The 24,019-nt window shown below is 39.0% G+C and overlaps 1 protein-coding gene across 2 annotated transcripts in view; it reads right to left on the reverse strand.

Moving 5' to 3' along the window:
* The window catches only part of traf3.S (TNF receptor associated factor 3 S homeolog), a 98,801-nt gene that overhangs the window by 55,451 nt on the left and 19,331 nt on the right, over nucleotides 1-24,019 (reverse strand). The gene's annotated exons all lie outside the window — the stretch shown is intronic.

Here is a 24,019-nt window from a genome sequence, read left to right on the forward strand (position 1 = left end):
AAAAATTCTTTTGGAAACATATGTATTTTATCTTGTTAAGTCATTGTATTTTATTGAAAATTTAATAAAAAGAATTTTAAAAGAAAGAAAGAAAGCTGCAAAGAGTCAGAAGAAAAAGGCAAATAACTATAAAAAATAAATAAATAATGAAAACCAATTGAAAAGTTGCTTAGAATTGGCCGTTTTATAACATAATAAAAGTTACCTTAAGGCTGCCTGTCACTGTAATGCAAGTTGAAGGGACCATACCTCTGATTAGTAAATCCTAACAACTAGTTACAAAATCAAAATCCCACATATACTAAGTCTGAGACCATTAGAAATGTCAGCATGATCTATTTCCAACATAAAACATTTAGGGGCAAATTTACTTATGGTTGAATATGGAGGGTTAATTAACCCTCGATATTCGACTGTCGAAGTTAAATCCTTCGACTTCGAATATCGAAGAATTTACTGCAATTCGTTAGATTCAAAGGATTTTAATCCATCGATCGAACGATTTTCCTTCGACCAAAAAAAGATTGCAAAGCCTATAGGGACCTTCCCCATAGGCTAACATTGACTTCGGTAGCTTTTAGGTGGCGAACTAGGGGGTCGAAGTTTTTTTTTTTTTTTAAAGAGACAGTACTTCGACTATCGAATGGTCGAATAGTCAAACGATTTTTAGTTCGAATCGTTCCATTCGAAGTCGTAGTCGAAGTAGCCCATTCGATGGTCGAAGTAGCCAAAAAAAAACATTCGAAATTCGAAGTTTTTTTTATTCTATTCCTTCACTCGAGCTAAGTAAATGGGCCCCTTAGTATAATAACTTCAGTAAGACTCATTCCATTTCATTAACATAACAGGATGCACAACAGTCCATGGTCAATGCAACGTCTTGTGAGCTTTCGCGGGCTCCTGATTTCAGTATTTGAATGTAATTTGTATATTTAATGTATACACCTTTCTACTGTATTGAGTTTTATAATTAATACATGGGGTGCAGTGCCTTATCTGCACTTTTCTGTGACAATAGATTACACAGCAAAGTGAATACCTAGGAATTAAGTGAAAAGAGGTTGCAGTCCCGACCTCCTTTTAAACCACATTTTAACTGCACACAAAAGAAACATCGTATAGAAGAAAGTTTCCCCCTTACATATAACCTTCTGCCTGGTGTGAAATGAGATAGCAATCTGGAGAACAAAAGCCTACTGGTAAGTAAAAAGTCATAATAATTATAATTGGACATTTTATTGTCATGTGATGATTCAGATAATGAAGAGGTTGTGATTTACATTTCCCCTGGTTTATAGAAATTAGTTTAAAAAAGTTTCACTTAGAAGAATGAACTGCTCCTGGAAGAACTGAAGCATGACCCCTTATTGTGTTATGAAATACCTGAAAGGTTTCATTTTATAAGAAATGAAGAAAGAAAATACATTAATTCCTCTGAGCAGAAGTAAAACTAAATAGACACAAGTGGGGACTTCTGGAATTTCAGATGGTGTCTAAAAAATGTGTACTAGAGAGACTAAGGACAGACGTGTAATAGAAGTAAACAGATAAAATATTGGTCAAGTATAAAAGCTCAGAGATAAATTGTCTCCTTTGCATCCAACTGTTCTTCTCTCTTTGAAGAAAACTTTTTGTCTATTGTTTTAATCACTAAAAATCTATTTATTGAACTCATGTTGAACAAAAGCCACAAGAAGGCTGAACTTTCCCACAACCACATGTAGCTTTATAAAGACAAATACTATAACATTAAATATTGTATCGAAACATTGGTTTTGCTACATTATTACGCAAAAATTAGAGATTATTTTTAGTGCCATAGTAAATAAACTCTATGACTAGTGATGGGCGAATTTATGTGTTTTGCTGCCGGTGAATAAATTTGCAAGTTTGCCACGAAAATTCGCCCGCGTCAAAATTTTTTGACGCCAGCGTCAGAATTGTTGCTGGCGTTGGAATTGTCGACGGCATTAGAAAAAATTGAACTTTCGCTACAAACTTGCAAATTTATTTGCTGGCGGCGAAATACGGGAATTCGCTGCAAATTTGCGACAATTAAACGCATGGCCATTGACTTTAAAGGAGAAGGAAACCCTGTAGAAAAAAACCCCGTACCCCCCACCCCACGTAGACCCTCCCCCCCCAGGCAAACTGGCCCCCGGGGGAAATGCCCCATACTTTATACTTACCCCTCGGCGCAGATTCTGCCAGAGGCATCCATCTTCCGTGTCCTCGGTAAGCTGACTGGGAGATCGGTATGTCAGCGCATGCGCAGTTGTAGCCATTTGCCGTTTTCAACAACTGAGCATGCGCCGAAATTGACGGCGATTGCCGATCTCCCAGTCAGCTTACCGAAGACTCAGTAAATGGATGCTGTTGGCAGAATCTAGCAAATTTGTGCACTGTACTAGTATAGATCATTGAAAATAGGCTGCCAAATTGCTTTTTGTATGGTGTTTCAGGCCAGATCAGATTCGGGGAGATTTAGTCGCCTGGCGACTAATCGCCTCTTCGTCTGGGCAACAATCTCCCCGAACTGCCTTTGCATGTCTTCCCGTCAGCTGTAATGAAAAGTCGCCTGTGCTAAAGCACACACGTCGCTTCATTTTCCGAAGTCGCCTGAAGTTGCCTCAAAAGGAAATTTGAATTTTTAAAAAAATATCAAAAAAAACTAGAAAAGTCAAATTTGAAATTCGAATTTTCACTTCGACCCTTGATAAATCTTCCCTTAGGTCAGGAGTGCCCCTACTTTACTAATGTGAGGTCTACTTTTAGTGATGATGTCTCATTATGATCTACATCCATAAAAGCATTGTTAGCATTCTGTTCCAAAATATTACTTAAATATTGATTTATGAGAAAATGTATATTGGTATATTTAATAAACAACCATTTCTTATGTAACCTTAACATTACAAATATCCGAATTAAAAGCATGAAACAGGAGGGTGATTTAGACAAGCTGTTTGTTGGCAGTGCCTTGAGATCTACTGATCACCAGCTAAAGGTCTACTGGTAGATCCCGATCCACCTTTTGAGCACCCCTGCCTTAGGTTTTTGAAATCAAACAACACATGGGAAACTACATATAAAACATATTCTGTTAACTACATATACATTATTCATGCTTCCTTATTTCGGGTGCAGGACTGACTTTCAGCAATACTTCCTTTGCAGCCTTAAATAGTGTTCAGAAGCTGAACAAGCTGAGATGTTTCCTCAAGTCAAAAGATCAGTATGGCTCCTACATTCAGACACATGAGGACAATAAACCAAACCAGTCTCAAACTATTGCACCTAACAGCTCGATTATGGCCCATGGATAAACTTTAAGAGCACCTTGTTTGAGATGCCCAAATTAATTAAAAGCAATATCGTGAAATCAAACTGAAAACTGGTGTTCTACAAGTTAGACAATAGGGAACTCAATACAACAGCCACAAAAACCACAAGGAAAGGGAGGGGGGAGTTGTGCAAACTAGACCGATTTAGCAACAGCCCATACACTGAGTTTACAGTAATATACAGATTGACCTTCCTAATACCAGAAATATGTAATATTTATATTGTTGCTTGGAATCCCATTGGAGAAGTGACAAAACAAAAAATATCAGTTTATGAATGACCTGAAACTGCACAGTGCAGTGCCAAACCCTACTTTTTAGCTACGCAATGGACTCCACTGTCTGAAAAAGAAGGGGTTAGTGATGGGTAATTCCATATCAAATTTAAAGAGCGGGTGATCATTTTTTAGTTCTTGGAAACTCAAAGTATTTGACATAATACAAACTGTAAACTAGTGAAACATATTTATAACATGCAAATCACAATTGAATATGTTGGAACATACACACCCCAGCCATGTACATATGTAACATCAAAACTAACTGATCCGTGAAGCAAAAATGTTTTAGGAAATAGCACTTGCTCCTTGCAAACACAATTTTGGGATGATTAGGTGTTTACGCTTCCATCAGGGCCAAACATGTGGGTGTAAAGATTTTCTTACAGTTACATATGCTGCAAATTCTTTAAAGGGATACTGTCATCGAAAAACATGTTTTTTTCAAAACGCATCAGTTAATAGTGCTACTCCAGCAGAATTCTGCACTGAAATCCATTTCTCAAAAGAGTAAACAGATTTTTTATATCCAATTTTGAAATTTGACATGGGGCTAGACATTTTGTCAATTTCCCAGCTGCCCCATGTCATGTGACTTGTGCCTGCACTTTAGGAGAGAAATGCTTTCTGGCAGGCTGCTGTTTTTCCTTCTCAATGTAACTGAATGTGTCTCAGTGAGACATGGGTTTTTACTATTGAGTGTTGTTCTTAGATCTACCAGGCAGCTGTTATCATGTGTTAGGGAGCTGTTATCTGGTTACCTTCCCATTGTTCTTTTGTTTGGCTGCTGGGGGGGGAAGGGAGGGGGTGATATCACTCCAACTTGCAGTACAGCAGTAAAGAGTGATTGAAGTTTATCAGAGCACAAGTCACATGACTTGGGGCAGCTTGGGGCTAGACAATATGTCTAGCCCCATGTCAGATTTCAAAATTGAATATAAATCTGTTTGCTCTTTTGAGAAATGGATTTCAGTGCAGAATTCTGCTGGAGCAACACTAGTAACTGATTCATTTAATTATCCCTTTAATTAAAGGAACCGTAACACCTAAAAATGAAAGCGTAGTATTTCATTAATTAACATACAATATACTGTTAGCATGCACTGTAAAAGTTGTGGGTTTGTTTCAGAAATACAACTATAGTTTATAGAAATAAACTGATGTGTAGCCACGGGGAGAGCCAATCAAGCTAAAAAAAAAGGAGAAAATGCACTGGTTACATTGCAGATAGCAGATAAAACAACATTGTATTGCACAGTTTTATCTGTTGTCTGTTATGTACCTTGTGCCTTTTCTCTTTTTTTCCAGCTTGAAAGGCTGCCCCCATGGCTACACAGCAGCTTGTTGATATTTATTATACTACACTTTTTGAATCAAACAGGCTTTTGCCAGTGAAGAGCAACAATACATTATATTTTAATTACTTTAATACACTTTTCGTTTTTGGCGTTACTGTTCCTTTAATTAAGTCCTTTGGGAGAGGTCACAAAAATCCCTTAGAGGGACACATTGAGCTCATGGCTTCCAGTTTGCCAGCACAGTCTAAAAGCAACTGGTAAGTTACATGGCAGCTGCTCAAAGGAATCATCATACACTGTAATAATACAATAAGGACCATGTTACATTACTATTTTGCAGGGTAGATGGACAATGTAGGAGAGTTCTGAGCAGGTGGAAAATTGCTTATTTTAGCTTAGCAGAAGACCGTTTCAAGTTATTCTTTGGAAGGGTAGTCAAAAAAGAAAGTGAATCTTTTCATTTCTGTTTTACGAACAGTGTTCTAGTTTACGCCAACTCCCAAAATCCCCTTTACCATGTTAGTTTCACTTTAGAGGCATGGGAATTTAGGGGTGGGGTGGAATCTACTTTCTGCCATCAGCCAAAAAAATAAATAAATAAACATCCTATCAGCATATCTGTCTGGGAAAACCGACCACATTTCATGCTAGGAACAACTCATGAGACAGTGCCAAACAGATAATGAAAGGAAAGTATAAATACATTAAGGATTATCGTTTTCAGCAAACAGCCTTCCCCTCTCCTCAACTATGCCACTATACCTGGTCTCTATACCTGGTTAAAAAAAAAATGGAGACGCAGCAGGGTTGGCAGGCGCCATCTTGCACTGCTTCAGGTCCTCTTCTCTACACTACAGGAGCAGGCACAGTTGAAGTTAACCTAGACATCTCTTCTACTGCATATACTCGGTGTTGGTGACTGCAAAGAAGTGATGCCTTGAGAAAGAAGTCTTGAGAAAGGGCAGGAGCCCAAAATGTTGCCTAGTCTTTGGGACAAATAAATTCAGATTTTCACCATTTCTGAGTGCTCCATGTGAATTTATCTATGAATAATTGGTTCCTTTGGCAGTGGGAAAGCAGCGTGCACCCGAAGCTACAAAAAACGCAAATATAGTTGTAGCAACTAGTCTTTAATTGGGTGATTGCAAAGAAGAGGACCCAAAGTGGTACAAGATGGCACCTGAAAAATGTAGATTTACTTTTCTCCATATTTTAATCAAGTACAGAGATAGGTGCAGTTGTGTGAATAGCCAGTAGGGATGCACTGAATGCAGGATTCGGTTCCTTCTGCCTGGCCAAACCGAATCCAAATCCCTAATTTGCATATGCAAATTAGGGGCGGGAAATAGCGTGACTTTTTGTCACATATGCAAATTTAGATTCAGATTTGGTCTGGTATTCGGCCGAATCTTTCGTTAAGGATTTGGGGGTTCGGCCAAATCCAAAATAGTGGATTCGGTGCATTCCTACTGCCCAGTGGTGCAGGAGAGAGGAAGGAGGTCATTGGAGGGGACACTGCATTGTCCGTAGTAATATCAAAACACAACTTTTTTGTGCTGCTTTGTGGCTGCTTGCAACTACATTATTATTACTACATACTATAAAACAGCAGTTGCAACGCTGAGGTAGATAATGCGGTCTTTGGCCAACCTACTATAGGCAACTATGCTGCCTAGGCAAGGCTTAAACTGCAAGCTGAGCCAGTAGTACAGGTATGGGATCCGTTATCCGGAAACCCAATATCCAGAAAGTTCCGAATTACGGAATGAACATCTCCCATAGAATCCATTATAATCAAATAATCAACATTTTTAAAAATGGTTTCCTTTTTCTCTTTAATAATAAAACAGTACCTTGTACTTGATCCCAACTAAGATATAATTAATCATTATTGGAAGCAAAACCAGACTATTGGGTTTATTTGAATGTTTACACGCATTAGTAGTAGATTAGTAGACTTAGAGCAGGACTCCACGCACGATCCCGCCGCGATCCGCCGCGCTGCACAAAAACGCAGGCGTCACGTTGATGCTACGCGATGCGCGTTTGGACTCGTGTCACGTCAACAATGCGACACAATCCGACAATAGCATTACTTAACATATTTGCCTGCGTTTTTGCACAGTGCGTCGGATTGCGGCGGAATCGCCCGTGGAGTCCTGCCCTTAAGGTATGAAGATCCAAATTACAGAGATCCGTTATCCAGAAAACCCCAGGTACCAAGCACTCTGGATAATAGGTTTCATACCTGTACCTTGATAGAAGCTGGGTACATAAAGCAAAGGAAAAATAATCAGCAATTCCAGGTGTTTTGTATCTCACCCACAGAGCTATTAATCTCTTAGTTGGCAAAATGCCCAGAACTGCATCAAATGCCATTGCCGGTAATCTAGTTGTACAGGCAAACATCAGATGGTTTAGTAAGCTTGCCACTTGGGAGGCCAAATGTGACTGATACAGCCAAACATTGGATTCTAACAGGAGCCTATTCAACTCTCCTGGGAGTCCAGTTCAATAATTCAATGTAGTACTTGACAGACAGGAATTTTAAATTAGCCAACATATATCTGGTCAGCCCCCAAAGCCACTGTTTTGGCCCCATACACACTATAGATACACAAGCTGCTGAGTGGTGGCCAATTGGCAAGACAATATCAGCCTTTCAATGGCCAGCTTTAGGGCAGGGGCACATGAAGCTACTGGGGGAGATTAGTTGCCCAGCGACAAATCACTTCTTCTTCGGGCGACTAATCTTCCCGAACTGCCTTCCCGCTAGCTAGAGTGTAAATCACCGGCGGGATGGCACTCGGAACGCTTCTTTTTCCTTGTGATTCACGGTTCGCACAAACATACCAAAAAAACCAATCATGTTAGGTCACATGAGCCAATTAATAGACAGAGTTCTGTCTATTGCTTCTACATTTCTTCCAGTTAGAGTTGAAGTATTTCTGGTCAGGTGATCTCTGAGGCAGCACAGAGACCATCACAAAATGGTGGCTCAAGGCAAGAGATGTAAAAGGGCAATATTTACTTAAATATATATTCCAGTTTGTTAAGATTATGTTGCTTAAGGATTCATTTTGGGGGTATATTTTTCCTTTAATGTCTATATGGTATCTAGCAAACTTAAAGGAAAACTATACCCCCAAAATGAACACTTAAGCAACAGATAGTTTATATCAAATTGAATGACATATTAAAGAATCTTACCAAACTGGAATATATATTTACATAAATATTGTCCTTTTACATCTCTTGCCTTGAACCACCATTTCGTGACTCTATCTGTGCTGCCTCAGAGATCACCTGAGCAGAAATACTACAACACTAACTGTAACAGGAAGAAGTGAGGAAGCAAAAGACACCACTCTGTCTGTTAATTGGTTCATGTGACCTTACATGTGGTTTGTATGTGTGCACAGTGAATCTTACGATCTCTGGGGGCGGCCCTTATTTTTTAAAATGGCAATTTTCTATTTATGATTACCCAATGGCACATACTACTAAAAAAGTATATTATTATGATAATGGTTCATTTACATGAAGCAGGGTTTTACATATGAGCTGTTTTACTCAGTATCTTTTAATAGAGACCTACATTGTTTGGGGGGTATAGTTTTCCTTTAAGGTATGAAGATCGAAATTACAAACAGATCAGTTAACCGGAAAACCCAAGGTCCCGCACATTCTGGATAACAGGTCCCATACCTATATTCAGAAAATACCTTTGGAAGTATTGATATCAAGAGATTCTGAAATACAGCAGTCAGTCCCCACTTGCAACTTTTTCTCTGGTTTTTAAAATTGACCAGTTACAGAGATATGCCCCAAGAGACTGTCTTTTCTTGTGTCATAAGCTGCTAGAGTTTATAAAAAAAAGGAGGGCTCCCTAAACACAACGGCAATGATCCTGACAATTTGGCATGTTATACATGGCACTAGGTCCATTGTATATTTACTATACTGAACAAGGACAAAGGAGTTTCATTTAACACCTCATCTTAAAGGAACAGTTTAGTGTAAAAATAAAAACCAGGTACATGTATAGGCTATGCAAAATAAAAAAGGTTTCTAATATAGTTAGTTAGCCAAAAATGCCAGAATTTTTTGGGACTTCGAAAAAATGTGACTTTTTTTTTTCCTATCTACCTATCTACTCTATTGCACTTCACCAGGTCTAAGCTGGCGAAGGCAAGTCTGGCATAAGAGGTAACATTGTATAAAATCAACTTGTTAGTGAATTTGCGTAGTAACGATCTTTAGCCCTGTCGAAAATTCGCCTGGCGTTAGAGTGCAAAGTTGTGCTAGAGTCTATCTCCTTTGCTAGCGTATTTTCGCCAGCACTCATTAGTAAATAGGCGATGTATCGAACTTACTTCACCACTTTGCACCTTTGTGAATTTCCCCCCATAGACTTACAGCTTAAAGGGCTATTTACCTTTATTAGCAAAGCTGTAATAACTGAAGAAAAAAAAAACACAGAAATATGTTCAAACTTTCATAACCTGCCAAATTTTGTAAAATGAACATGGTAATTAAGGGGTGTGGCCACAAAAATGGGCAGGGTCAAATAAATTTCACCACGCTACGAGTTGGGAGGTATGGCATAGGTAAGGGATGGTCATTTACCAACTTTAATTATTCCAAGTTTGAAAAAATTAAGTGAACAAGGTCATGGTCCCATCTATTTTTATAGCGACCAGCACAGCCAATACCAAGGCCCTACTCAACTAGGTTTAATCTCTGAAAAACGTAACTGTTTATATTTTGTTACATTGTCTTCAAAGAAGAATCAATCAATCTAGCATAACTAGAATGCCAGGCTTTAGTTTTTTTATTAGGCTTTACGTAAAAGTAGTAACTGAAGCCATATGAGAGGGTGAGTAAGGAGTATCCTTGAGTTTCACAGTTTAAAGCTCCCCATAGACGCGATGATTCTTCTTGCAGAATGACCGATTTTAGCGAAGTCCGACCAATCCTTCGAAATTATCATGTGGTTAGTGGGATTCGAACGATCGTACATCTTACGATTTTGCGGCCGATATCTGTCAGGAAATTGATCGGCCAGGTTAAAAAAATCTTTGTCGGTCCCAGTGCAATCTATCTATGTTTGCAGGGCCAAGCAGGCAGCTCCCCTTTGTTTTCTTGGCAAAATGGTCTTTTTAGTTGATGGTCAATTTGTACGATCGTACGATTGTTCTGAGAAAATCGTGGTCTCATGATGAGGATCGGATCTTTTAAAAATCTCAACATCTATGGCCAGCTTTAGAAACACTGGTATAGACATACAGTAAGAGCCACAAAGGATGTTTAATCTTGTTTAATTTCCAAATATTAACACCTGCAGCTTTCATACCCAGTAAAGAACTCAAAAAGGGGGAAAAAACCACACAACACACCCTGCATTCTTTTACAGTACTTGACCAAAAAAATCCCCCCCACCCACCTACTATATATATATATATATACACATATACACACATATATATATATATATATATATATATATATATATATATATATATATATATACATATATATATACATATATATATACATATATATATATACACATATATATATACATATATATATATACATATATATATACATACATATATATATATATACACATACATACATACATACATATATATATATATATACATACATACATACATATATATATATACATACATATATATATATATACATACATATATATATATATATACATACATATATATATATATATATATATATATATATATATATATATATATATATATATATATATATATATATATATATATATATATATATATATATATATATATATATATATATATGAGTTAGATCTCTGTCAGCTTTCTTCCCTATAAATAACAATGGTATCACCAATTTGTTACTGGATCAGTAGAATACTGGCCAGATGCAACAAGATGCATTAGTTATCAATTAAATCTATTTTTTTTTTGCTCCCTGCTGTAATGGCCATCATGTGTTTACTTCAATAGGATGACAATGTAAAAATAGAAAATGCTAATTTATTGTGTTAACAGCTGAAGAATGCCAAAAACAATGAAAGAACCTTTAAACTTCTAGAACGTAAAATAAATTGTTCAGAATTCACTTTGTTGTGCAATCTTCACAGATGCAACTGAGAAACAGACCGAATTTTTATTTAAATAGGATCATGAGGTTAAACTGGTAAAACCTAATGTTCTTCCCTAAACACCACTGCTGTCAGGAAAGGGAATTACCTGTCCGGAAGATTTCAGATTTCATATGATGTATTCTATAAAGGATTACTTCCTCTATGGAAATTTTGTAAATGTTCATGCTGTCCTAATAATTATGTTTTTTTATCTATAAACTGAAAGTACAATTCCTAACACATACAATTCCTAACACATAACTAATACATTCTAGTTCTTTACTGGCTTGTCACCCACTTCAGAAAAAAATAACTGAATGTCAACATTGTCTCTGTTGACTCTTTCCAACCTAGTGTAACTAGAAACATTTTAGCATGTATTATTTACTGTACTTTATATTAAAATTAATAAATAACAGATTATTTTGTACTTAACGCTGGCCACAGATGCAGAGATCCAATCGTTTGAATCATCGAACGATTGGACTTCCCCATCTCCCGACCTGCCACTAACCATTCAGATTAAATAAAGTAGTAAAAGAACAGAACAGCCGATGTTCTGCCCGGACAGCAATTGTATGAAAGTTATGTCTGACAAAGCTAGTGACAGTCTCCCACTGAAAATCATACGATCGGTAATACATGCAGAGATATTACTGGCAGCCGACAGAAATCTTTTAACCTGTCCGATCGACCAAACGACTGATCTCCACCGGACGAAAAAATGTCGGGACTCCCCACACATGGTCCGAAAATCGTACGAATCCTCGATTCGTACAATCGGATCTTTGCGTCTATGGCCATCTTAAGGGGTCACCATTGTACTACAGCATACCAAAGACTGGACATGACAGCTTCACATGAAAACTTATCAGTCCTCACCTAGTCTTCATAGAGCCTGTGCCTAAAAACCGGTACAGTCTATATATAACTGTAACTGGACTGTGGAAGCCACACGCAGCCCTCTTTATCTTACTTTTTAGACCTTGTCCTTACTCTGACTTTCACTTGTATGTGGTCCGCAAGTGTTAAAACTGTTAATCTGGCCATAAAAGTGGAAAAAGTGTCACTTGCCACAAAAAGGAAGAATTTAATTTCAACAGGCAAAATATCTTCTAGGAGGGCTCCTTTTGCCTAAAAGATGTATTAGAGCTCAAATCACCAGACATCATGTCTCTCTACATGCAGGATTTGTGCAAAAGGCAGTTAATTTGTTAGATTTTGTTTGTACTGGAATCAGTTATTTGAGTGAGCTCTAATTCATCTGTTAGGAAAGCTCCCCTATAAGATATATTGAATCTATCTGTCAATGAATATCTGACACCCAACTGCTGCATGAAGACAGAATGGAAAAGAAACAGATGCTGAGAGAGGATTAATGAACATAAACTTTATTTCAGAAACAGTACAGAATTTTTAATTGATTGTATTTAGAAAGTTTCTTATTTCAGTATGAGGAAGCTTATATAACATTTCCATTTTAGCGATAGTTCCCCTTTAAGTATACAATATACAAGGCACTTTATCACTGCCAAATTGTAAACCAAAATCAAGGTAAACTACATAAACAAAAAAAAATTGGAAACCCCTAAAACAACGTATATATTTGGCATATAGCTGTAGAATAGCTGTTAAAACTAAAATTAAACTAAAGCGTTGTTCTTTGAAATGGAATTGCTTCTGCCATATCATCCTTCATAGAACTTCTTCAATCTGATTTGATTTGATTATTTTCAGCGCTTGTATTTAAAGTTATTAGGAGTCGAAGTTGGTACATTTTAGTTGACTCAGACTCCAAGTACACAGCTCTGATTTTGCATTTCTTTCAATTGGTTCTGGCATTTTCTTGGGAGCAATGTAAAAACTAAGATAACCTTACAGTGTAGGTTGCAGATATTAACCATTACTATCAACAGAGATATCATGGGTGAAGCCTGGGGGTTGATTATGATATCTAGAATAGGCCTGACTGAAAAGGTATAAGAGAACTAAAGCTTAACTAGAGAAGTAGGGCAGAAATATTGTACATTATGTTTTGGACTTCAGTACCAGCCTAAGGCAATCACATATAACAGGGAAGACCTGTGCCTCCAAAGATGCCCCAGTATCTCCCCATCTTCTTTTCTGCTGATTCACTGCACATGCTCTGTGTTTCTGTAGTTACTGAGCTTATAATAAATGTCACAATATAACACCATTTGGTGCTTGATGATTTGCGAAGACCCCTAAGCTTCTCAACAGCTGCTCAGAGCCCACTGAGCATGTGTGTGTCACAGACACTTCTAACAAAATCCAAGATGGGGAATTCCTGTCACAACTTTGAAGGCCTGGATAATTACTATTATGGGAATGTCGAAACTTTAGGCTGGTGCAAGAAGTTTGGTATATAAAAGATGGAAATTATAGCCATATTTATTTTTAGGGTTTAGTTCTACTTTAAGGGCAGAGACACAATCTCAGATTCGGAGAGATTAGTCACCCGGCAACAAATTTCCTCTTCGCGGCTAATCACCCTGAAATGCCTCCCTTGCCTTCCCGTCGGCTAGAATGTAAATCACTGGCGGGATGGCACTCAAATCGCTATGTTTTCGGTGCCTCATGAGAAAACTTCAGGCGACTTCGGAAAATGAAGCGATCCAAGTGCCATCCCACCGGCGATTTACATTCTAGCCGACGGGAAGGCAGTTCGGGGAGATTAGTCACCCCAAAGAAGAGGAGATTTGTCGCCGAACGACTAATCTCCCCGAATCTGAGCGTTTGTCTCTGCCCTAAAAACCACAAATTCTTTTTTAAGTAGTCTGTTACTTAAAATCTAGAGTAAACACACGAGCTGGGATTATTTTTAGTGCCTGGGTTAACAAAAACGGTCTGGAACCATAGATAGCAAATGATAAGAGATGCAGTTTGATGTGGAAATGTGATCTTAAAAGGTTTCCAGGCACTTTGCAAAATTGAAGAGGCTCATCTGTGTCAGCCTTCTCTAGGAAAAACACTAAGGTTACTCTCTTTCCTACAGCAGTATACATTCAATTAGGGTATTGCTATTTGGGTACAGAAGTATCATGGTATCACAAGGAAATCATTCCACTACTTTTGCAAATTAATGAGTATTAAAAACCGAAGCTTCACTTGAAGAAATGTCTCCATCTTGCTCACCTGAATTCCTTATTTTTAGCTCTGTCACATCTCACTTATCCCTCTCCATGCTGTTTTATCTTTCTATGTTGATTATTCACACCCCCAACCCCACAGTCTACCACCACACAAAGTATAAGGGCAGAGACACACGGTCAGATTCGGGGATATTAGTGGCCTGGCAACAAATCTCCTCTTTTTATGGCGACTAATCTCCCCAAACGGTCTTCCCCTGCCTTCCCGCCTGCTAGAATGAAAATCGCCGGCAGCATGGCAATCGGAGTGCTTCGTTTTCCGAAGTTTCCCAAAGTGCGATTTTCATTCTAGCCAGTGCGAAGGCAGGGAAAGGCAGTTTGGAGAAATTAATCGCCCCAAAGAAGAGGAGATTTGTCGCCGGGCGACTAATCTCCCTGAATCTGACTGTGTGTCTCTGCCCTAAAGCATAGTATGTATGCTATGCTTCAGGCAGTCATGAATTGTGAATGATAAAATGGTTTGGCCGAGAGTGGGGGGGGATATGAGGTGGATCAGTGGCTGTTAACAGTATGTATTAACAGTATACTGTTCCAAAAATTATTTCAATTTCTCTTTCAAGAAATGATATTAAATGATATTGATTGTATTAATCAGGGACAAAGGTTTTGTAAAGCATGACTGCACATATTATCATAATTATAATTGGGTAAGAGCCACATATCTTATGAGGCTGATCTTCACCCGTATGGTTTCCCATAGCAACCAATGAGTACTTCACTTGCATATTCTAACTTGTAGCTGATTAAGGGTCTGGCCACACGGGCAGATTCGGGGAGATTACTCGCCAGGCGACAAATCTCCTCTTCTTCGCAGCTAGTAATCTCCCCGATTTGCCTTCCACCGGCTAAAATGAAAATCTCCTGGGGGCAGGCACTCGGATCGCTTTGCTTTTCGAAGTCGCCCGTAATTGCCTCACGAGGAAAATGAAGCACTCCGAGTGCCTGCCCCCAGGCGATTTTCATTTTAGCCGGCGGAAAGCAGATCAGGGAGATTAGTCGCCGCAAAGAAGAGGAGATTTGTTACCTGGCGACTAATCTCCAAGAATCTGCCCGTGTGGCCAGACCCTAAAGGTAACGGAGTGGTTGCTACTGGGGTGTGTGAGTCACAAGTCTCCCTTTCATAGATTTTCACGGTAATCACTTGCTGGTGCAATTGCAAGTCAGGCAATTACTGTTTGGAAAGATTTTAAAGAAAAAAATAGTCTGACGATGGATTGCAATGTCAGGGTCCAGGCACTTACATTCAAAGTCTATAAAGGGACAACTGTCAGCATTTTGCCGCCTGTCTTCCAAGCTACAAGATGCATGGGCAGCACAAGGCTTAAAATATCTCCACGTGACAGTTTTCTAATTACTTCTGCAATGAACCATCTACATTAAAAATGATTACAATATTTATATAGGTACATATTCTGCAGTGATTTTGTTCATCAGAACTTGCGCCTGTGGAGCTTAAAATCTAAGGTCCCTATCGTATTCACAAACACAAGGGTGAATTTTATCAGGCCAATGTACGTGCCTTTATATTTTTGGAGTGTTGGAGGAAACTGGAGTACCCAGAGGAAACAAGTACACAAAGAACATTAAAAAAAAATGTATGCTACGACCCAGTGCTCCAAGAAAAAAATGCTATCCACTGAGCAACTTAGCCCCCTATGTCCTTTGTGTTGTTTGGGGGATTTAAGCCACGATAAATGATCATACATGGCCCGATACCGACGGGAAAGAGAAGTTGTATCACCAAATATAAATAAAAATGAAGAGGGCACTTACCCCACACAAATTGTTTTCAAATTGTACATCACAAAATTGAATTCCCTGCTTTCTATTTTCATTCCTTTACCAGTTTTCTAAAATTTAAGTTTTAGCCCCCTCCCTGCCTTCTGGTTCCAGTTAACAGCTGAGTAAGTCAGATCAGCTACTTTCTAAAAAAAAAGTGTTTCTTAACATTTTTCTCAGGAGACCTAAATTAAGTCAATGAACCTGCTGTGTGACCCAAGAATTCATTCCGTTAATGCACCATATTACAATTACCCTGTTCTGCTGAAATTCACATTAATAAAGGGGATCACGGGCACCTTCTCAAAATAGCCTGCAGACCGATTATTGAGCCCCAAAGCATAGGGGCAGATTTATCAAAATGTTAGATTAGAGCTTGCCACTGAAAACCTCACTCACGTTCTATTCATTTATATGGGATTTTTAAAAGTGTATGTATCAATTGAGTTCACCATTTAATAAATACACTTGAAAAATCCCATAGATATGAAAAGAAAGTGGTTGAGTTTTTCTGTGGAAAATTCTAATCTTACATTTTGAAAAATCTGCCCCATAGATTCAAAAACCCCTGTTGCCAATTGTTAACGTTTGTTACTTAAAGGGGAACGATCGTGAAAATGAAAATTTAATATAAGCTTCAGCATACTGAAATAATACGTTTTCTAAATATAATCAATTAAACATTCTGTACTGTTTCTGAAATCAAGTTCATCTTCACTATTCCTCTCTCAGCATCTGTTTCTCTTCATTCTGTCTTCATGTAGCAGTTGGGTGTCACATATTCATTGACAGTTAGATCCAATATATCTTATAGGGGGGCTCCTTTTGCCTAGAAGATGTATTAAACTCACCAGGCATCATGTCTCTCTACATGCAGGATTTGTGCAAAAGGCAGTTATTTTGTTCAATTTTTTTTGTACTGGAATCAGTTATTTGAGTGAGCTCTAATAGATCTATGTGAAATACCACCTCTCTCCATTCATTTCTTTGGGATTTTTAAAGGCATATTTATCAAATGGTGAACTTTCACCCTTTGATAAATACGCCTTTAAAAATCCCATAGAAATGAACGGAGAGAGGCGGTAATTTACTCTAGCGGACTGTGGTGATCTCTAACTTCACTCTTTGATAAATATACCCCATGGTGTTACTATAAAGTTGGTCCTTCTTTTAATGCTATAGCAGCTTTTGATGTTTTGGGAAGATTAGATGTTTTCCAGTTCAGTCCATAGGTGTTCATGTGGGTTGAGATTAGGAATCTGTGCAGGCCAGTCAGGTTCTTTCATTATCTTTCATGGTGTTCCACCACTGTCTAAACCAACTCTAGTAATTAGAAGGGATGTCTAGGTACTTTAGGCCATATAATATATATGAAATATGGCATTGGGACATAAACATATTTGCATTTTCTATAGAATCTATAACAGACCATAATTGGGCAGGAGAGAACCCTATCAAGAAGGCTAAAGAAGACACTGGGGCTCATTTGCCCATGGGCAGTTACCCATAGCAATCAATCAGTGATTAGCTTTTAAAAGCCAGCTGCAAGTAGAACAATGAATGCAGCAATCTGATTGGTTGCCATGGGTTACTGCCCATGGGCAAATTTGCCCAGTGTTGATAAATGATCCCCACTGTGAGCAGAGAATTTGAAGCAGAGTTATAATCAGTTTCCCTGGACAGATATCGCTACTGCTGGTTATATACATTTTTACCAAAGATAGGACTATATGGAAAAAAATGCTAAATTTTCAGTCCAAACAAATGTCGCTAACATTTCTTTGGAGATTGGATATCACAGCTTACTCTGTTTAAACAGTGCCGCTTGCACTCCAGGAATAATAACCCTCCCTTTACACATAGCTATTTTACAAGTGTGTTTTTTTTGTTGTTGTTTATTTAACCAGAGCTTATATATACAATCCCAGCAGAAAAAGAAGCACAATTCAGCAGGGACATCTGTATTTTATCTGAGCTGGAACAGGCTAGAATTTCAAGCACTTTTATTACAGATAATAACCTAAAATCTTACTAATTGTTGTTCCTTATCTCACAAACAGCTATTTGTCACATTTGAGATTATTTAAATTATGCAAAATGACCGTGCCATAACAGGTTAAGGGAAGAGACACACACACTGCTATTTCGGGAGATTAGTCGCCCAGCGACAAATCACTTCTTCTTTGGACGACTAATCTCCTGGAATTGCCTTCCCGCCAGCTAGAATGAAAATTGCCGGCGGGATGGCACTCAGAATGCTTTAATTTCCGAAGTCGCCACAAGGAAACTTTGGGTGACTTCGGAAAGCCAAAGCGATCCGAGTGCCATCCCAGAAGGTCCGGGAGATAAGTCGCCCCAAAGAAGAAGCGATTTTGGGTGACTAATCTTCCGAAATAGCAGCGTGTGTCTCTGCCCTAAAAGTTACATTTTGTAATACTATGAGCAAATAGGCATATTTACAACAGGAACACCAAAAGTCTTATAAAAATACATAAAAGTTTTCAAAAGGATACTACAAGTGTTAGATCCCTTTGGGCCAATAAAAAGAAAATCGTCAAGAAAATGCAAACAAAGCTACATCCTGACTCAAACTTAACCGCCCACTCAATAAAAAATTAAAATTAAAAAATGTAAAAATATTTACAAGAAATGGCACGATAAGAATTTGGATGTATAGGCAGCAACCTAAATGCAGATTCTATGTCTGTTTTAACTAACAAAGCGCCTTGTCCACATAACCGCACCAAATGAATAGCCCTGTCAAAAGAGGAGTACTGTACCGTATATAACTCAGAAGCTATCCCATCATTCACAGATAGGCTTTTCAGATACGACAAATTATGTATCAGACGAAAGGCACCCGATTCTTTTTTTAGGAACAACACCCAAAAGAGAAATTCTCATTTTATAAAAAGGTAATTCCTTAAAGGGACCTGCAACAGGAATATAAAAAACCTTCAGCATACCCTGTCTGAATTAACTCTGCTTTCTGCCTGTCTGGATAAATTCTTAAATACTGAAGCACTGCGTGAAGGTTCACTGGTATTGTCCCCTCTTATGCCTGACTCCTTTGGCTTACTGGCATTATTGAGAAACTTTTTTTGCACAGCGAAAGGCAGGATGCGCTTGGCTCCAAGCATTCATGCTTATATCAGCAACTATTCTGCCATTTACAAAAATGCCCAACAAGTGCTATGCCTCACTGCAGTACTTTTACGCAAAGAATTAGGCATCTGAGGTTTAACAGCCAGCAACCACAAGTCTATTTCCACAACTCTATGTCTTTAGAACCTGTGTACTGCAGACCTGTGTACTGCCATCTTTTGACAAAAACGATTCTCAGGCATCGTTTTTGTCAAAAGATGCATTTCTCAGATAAGATATTAGCAAAAATAAAAAAGGCTTGTAACCAGTTAGTAAAGGTTCCTGCCACAGGCCTATGCCGATCTTCCTCACGTTCACCCTCCTTTTCAATTTTTAAAAATTCCCTAGCCGAAAGCAAAAGGGATAACAAATCTATATAATCCCCTTTAATTATTTTGTCCTTAACAGATTGAGATAGATACAACCCAAGAGGAGTGGCAGGGCAAGTAAAAAAATCCCGAAAACACAATTCACTCACTCCTGTGCTTGAATACTTTTGAGCTGCTCCAGAAGAACCATCCTTAAGCTGGCCATAGATGCCCTGAAGTAATTTACCTAACTCCTGCTCCAACCTGGAGTTCTGCTCTGTCTGTCCCTGATCCTGGCCCTCCGTCAACTGACGAACCCGAAAGGGAACCGAAGAGGTGGGAGGGGGAAGTTGCTGAAGCAGCTAAAGCGTTAACAGCTCTAGGAAAAGCAAAGCTACTGGGCCCAGCGCTCCGCTGATCCCTTTGGCTTCCCCAGCATCAACCGGCAAGTGCACATAATCCTCTTTATCCAGAGGCGAAGCAGTCGGCCAGCTATGCTGTTTCACAGGCGCTCTATTGGTACTTGGGAGAGCCGTTAACTTGGTCCGCTTCTTCTTCCCCTTTGTCGATCCTTTAGCCCAGGGGTGCCCAAAAGGTAGATCGGGATCTACCAGTAGACCTTGAACTTGTGATCAGTAGATCTCAAGACACTGTCAACAACCAGTTTGTCTAAATCACCCTTCTGTTTCATGCTTTTCATTCAGATATGTTTTATGTTAAGATTACATAAGAAATAGATGTTTAAATATAACAATATACATTCCCTCATAAATCGGTATTTAAGTAATGTTTTCCATGGATCGGAATGCTAACAAAGCTTTTATGGCTATAGATCATAATGGGACATCACTAAAAGTAAAGTATGAGCACTCCTGTTGTAGCCGCAACTGATAATCTTCTCTTTTTGACTGCTGCTCACTCGACGTCTCTTACGATTGGAAGGCAATGTTGTCTTCAGAGTCACCAGCGAGCTCAAGCCGACATTGTGAGAAAATCCTCTGCAAATCTTTTTGATTGGCTTGATTTCAGCCACTTCAAAACATCCTCTGCTTGAAGATCCGGCACTTCTGAAGAGGACCCCTCCATTACGAATCTTGACAGCATGTTGAAGACGCCTCCAAGTCAGCTCACATTGAATGAAGGTAAGCTCCGTCCACCACAACCAGCATCTTTTAGGGCTAGTCCACACGAGGAGATTCGGGGAGATTTTGTCGCCTGGCGACTAATCGCCTCGTCTTTTGAGCGACTATCTCCCCGAACTGCCTCAGCGTTTTTCCCCATAGGCTACAAAGAAAAGTCGCATGCGCTAATGCACACGCAGCGATGTGTTTTCAATAGTCGCCCAAAGTTGCCTCAGTGAGGCAACTTCGGGCGACTATAGAAAACGCATCGGCGCGTGTGCATTAGCGCAGCCGACTTTTCATAGCAACCTATGGGGAAAAACGCTGAGGCAGTTCGGGGAGATAGTCGCTCAAAAGACGAGGCGATTAGTCGACAGGCGACAAAATCTCCTCGTGTGGCCTTACCCTTATACTCGCAGGTAAACCCCACTTGAACCAATACCATCAATCAACCCACACTATTAGGAATTCCCATCTGCCAAAACCCGTAACTGAAACTGACCAAACACTAACCCTAAATATGCCAGCAACTACCGTTGATAATAGCATTGACTTTCCAAAGAGCTTGCTAAGAAGCTTGGCTAGAACCTGAATCTTTGAGAAAGAATGCAGTGAAAATTCTGAGAAACGATCTCAACTGACGTATGCAGAAATATAATCATCTCAGAAATCAATGGGAAGATTCCATAGTGCGTGAGGAACTGGGCACATCCCCTGCACAAAGAGCACATCAGTGACACAAGCCTTGTATGTAGTATTTCACAACACACCAGGTTCTGCATGCAGATTGCATCACAACACTCACATATTTACGGACAAAGCCAGTTCAAATTCCACATCACGAGAAAATAATCTGTGATATCATTCAACTAATAGGAATTCAGCCTTGTCTCTTGGTCACTGCCAGACCACGTTCAAGCAAAGAGTTGCACTGGATGTTTCACAACCTAAAACACACAAGTGAGACCCTTTATACGCAGGATAAAAATGATGTCTAATTACATATGATGGAAGCATATAAACAACGAAACTGAGTTAAAGGGGTTGTTCATTTTTAAATTAACTTTTAGTATGATATAGAGTAATATTCTGAGAGAATTTGCAATTGTTTTTTTTATTTGTGGTTTTCCCCACAGACGTTGGTGAACGATCAATTTCAGTGCAATCCGACCAATCCGTCAAATTATCGTGAGGTTAGTGGGAGGATCGTGCATCTTTCGATTTTTCATCCGACATCTGTCAGAAAATTGATCGGCCAGGTTAAAAAAAAATGTATCGGTCCCAGTGCAATCTATGTTTGTAGGGCCAAGCAGGCAGCTACCCTTCAGTTTTACTGGCAATATCGCTTGAAATGGTCTTTTTTGGACAAATAGTACATTTAAACGATCGTTTCGAGATAATCGTGGTCTCGCGATAACGATAAGATCTTTGAAAAATCTTTACATCTATGGCCAGCTTTATTTAGCTTTACCTGCAGCAGCTCTCCAGTCTGTAATTTCGACATTTAGGTTGCCAAGGATAAATTATCCTAGCAACCATGCATTGATATGTTTAAAGGACTTGTATATGAATAGTAGAGGCCTGAATAGAAAGATGAGTACTAAAAAGTAGCAATAATAATAAATTTGTAGCCTTACAGATCATTTGTTTTAAGATGGGGTCAGTGACCCCATTTGAAAACTGGAAAAGAGTCAGAAGAAGAAGGTATATAGTTTAAAAACTATAAAAAATAAATAATGACAACCAAGTGAAAAGTTGCTTAGAATTAGCCATTCTATAACATACTAAAAGTTAACCCCCCCCCCTTTAAGTGGATTTGCCTTTGCAGCCCACTGTAGCCACACAGAGAGTCACAGGCAGAAGTGTCCAACAAGTACAATTTAGGAAGGGCAGACACTGGTGCTATTTACAACACAGATTGTGTTCATCTCTCATTACACAGACTGTTCTTTTGAGAGGATTCCTGCCTGACCATTAGCTCAGCAGCCTGTCAGTGGGTATGATGTTACACAGACACCATTCTTTGCCAAACTTTACACAGAAACAGATTAACAATGGAAGGGAGTTCTCAGGTAGATGAATTATTATGTCTGTGGCATAATACCACACAAGTTTAACAAAAAAAATGCTGAAACAAGCATAATGCATACAATTCTAACACTGTTCTAATACAAAACAAGCACTGTTTTTGTTTATTTAAGGGCATAACCAGGTGCTTTGCCTCTGAGGTTTTTTGCCTGTAGAAAACCACATCTCCTTGCAACTAATGCCTGAATATTCATTCATACTAAGATCAGTCTGCAACAATCCCTGCAATGCCATGGATCCTGTTGCCTGGCAGGTATGTCGCCATGCAGGTGTGTGTGGCATCTGGCATCACAAATGTTGTCTTTAAAGGAACAGTAACACCAAAACATTAACGTGTTTTAAAGGAATGACAATATGTACTGTTGCACTGCACTGGTAAAATTGGTGTGTTTGCTTCAGAAACACAACTATAGTTTATGTAAAGAAGCTCCTGTGTAGCCATGGAGGAAGCTGTTCAAGTGCAGGATAAACAATTGATATTAGATAAATTCTGAAGAATCCCATTGTATACTACAGAGCTTATCTGTTATGTATCCTGTGCCTTTTTTTCCTTTTTTCAGCTTTGAATGGCTGCCCCATGGCTACACAGCAGCTTGTTTATATAAACTATAGTAGTACTTATCTGTTATCTACTGTGTATCCTGTGCTTGAATGGCTGCCCCTATGGCTACACAGCAGCTTGTTTATATAAACTATAGTAGTACTTATCTGTTATATACTGTGTGTCCTGTGCTTGAATGGCTGCCCCCATGGCTACACAGCAGCTTGTTTATATAAACTATAGTAGTACTTATCTGTTATCTACTGTGTATCCTGTGCTTGAATGGCTGCCCCCATGGCTACACAGCAGCTTGTTTATATAAACTATAGTAGTACTTTTCTGTTATCTAAAGCGTATCCTGTGCTTGAATGGCTGCCCCCATGGCTACACTACAGCTTGTTTATATGAACAATAGTAGTGTTTCTGAAGCAAACACACCAGTTTTACCAGTCCAGGGCAACACTACATTATATTTTCATTACTTTAAGGGCAGAGACACACACTAGGATTCAAGGAGACTAGTCGCCCACCGACAAATCTCCTCTTCTTCGGGGCGACTAATCTCCCCGAACTGCCTCCCACCGGCTAGAATGTAACTCGCCGGCAGGATAGCAATCGGAGCACTTCGTTTTCCTAAGTCTCCTTGCGAGGAAACTTCTGGCGACTTCGGAACACGAAGCGCTCCGAGTGCTATCCCGCCGGCAATTTAGATTCTAGCCAGCGGGAGGAGGCAGTTCGGGGAGATTAGTCGCCCCAAACAAGAGGCGATCTATCGACGGGCGACTTAATAT

Source organism: Xenopus laevis, chromosome 8S (genome assembly GCF_017654675.1).
Source record: "Xenopus laevis strain J_2021 chromosome 8S, Xenopus_laevis_v10.1, whole genome shotgun sequence".
In the NCBI taxonomy this organism is placed as follows: Eukaryota; Metazoa; Chordata; class Amphibia; order Anura; family Pipidae; genus Xenopus; species Xenopus laevis.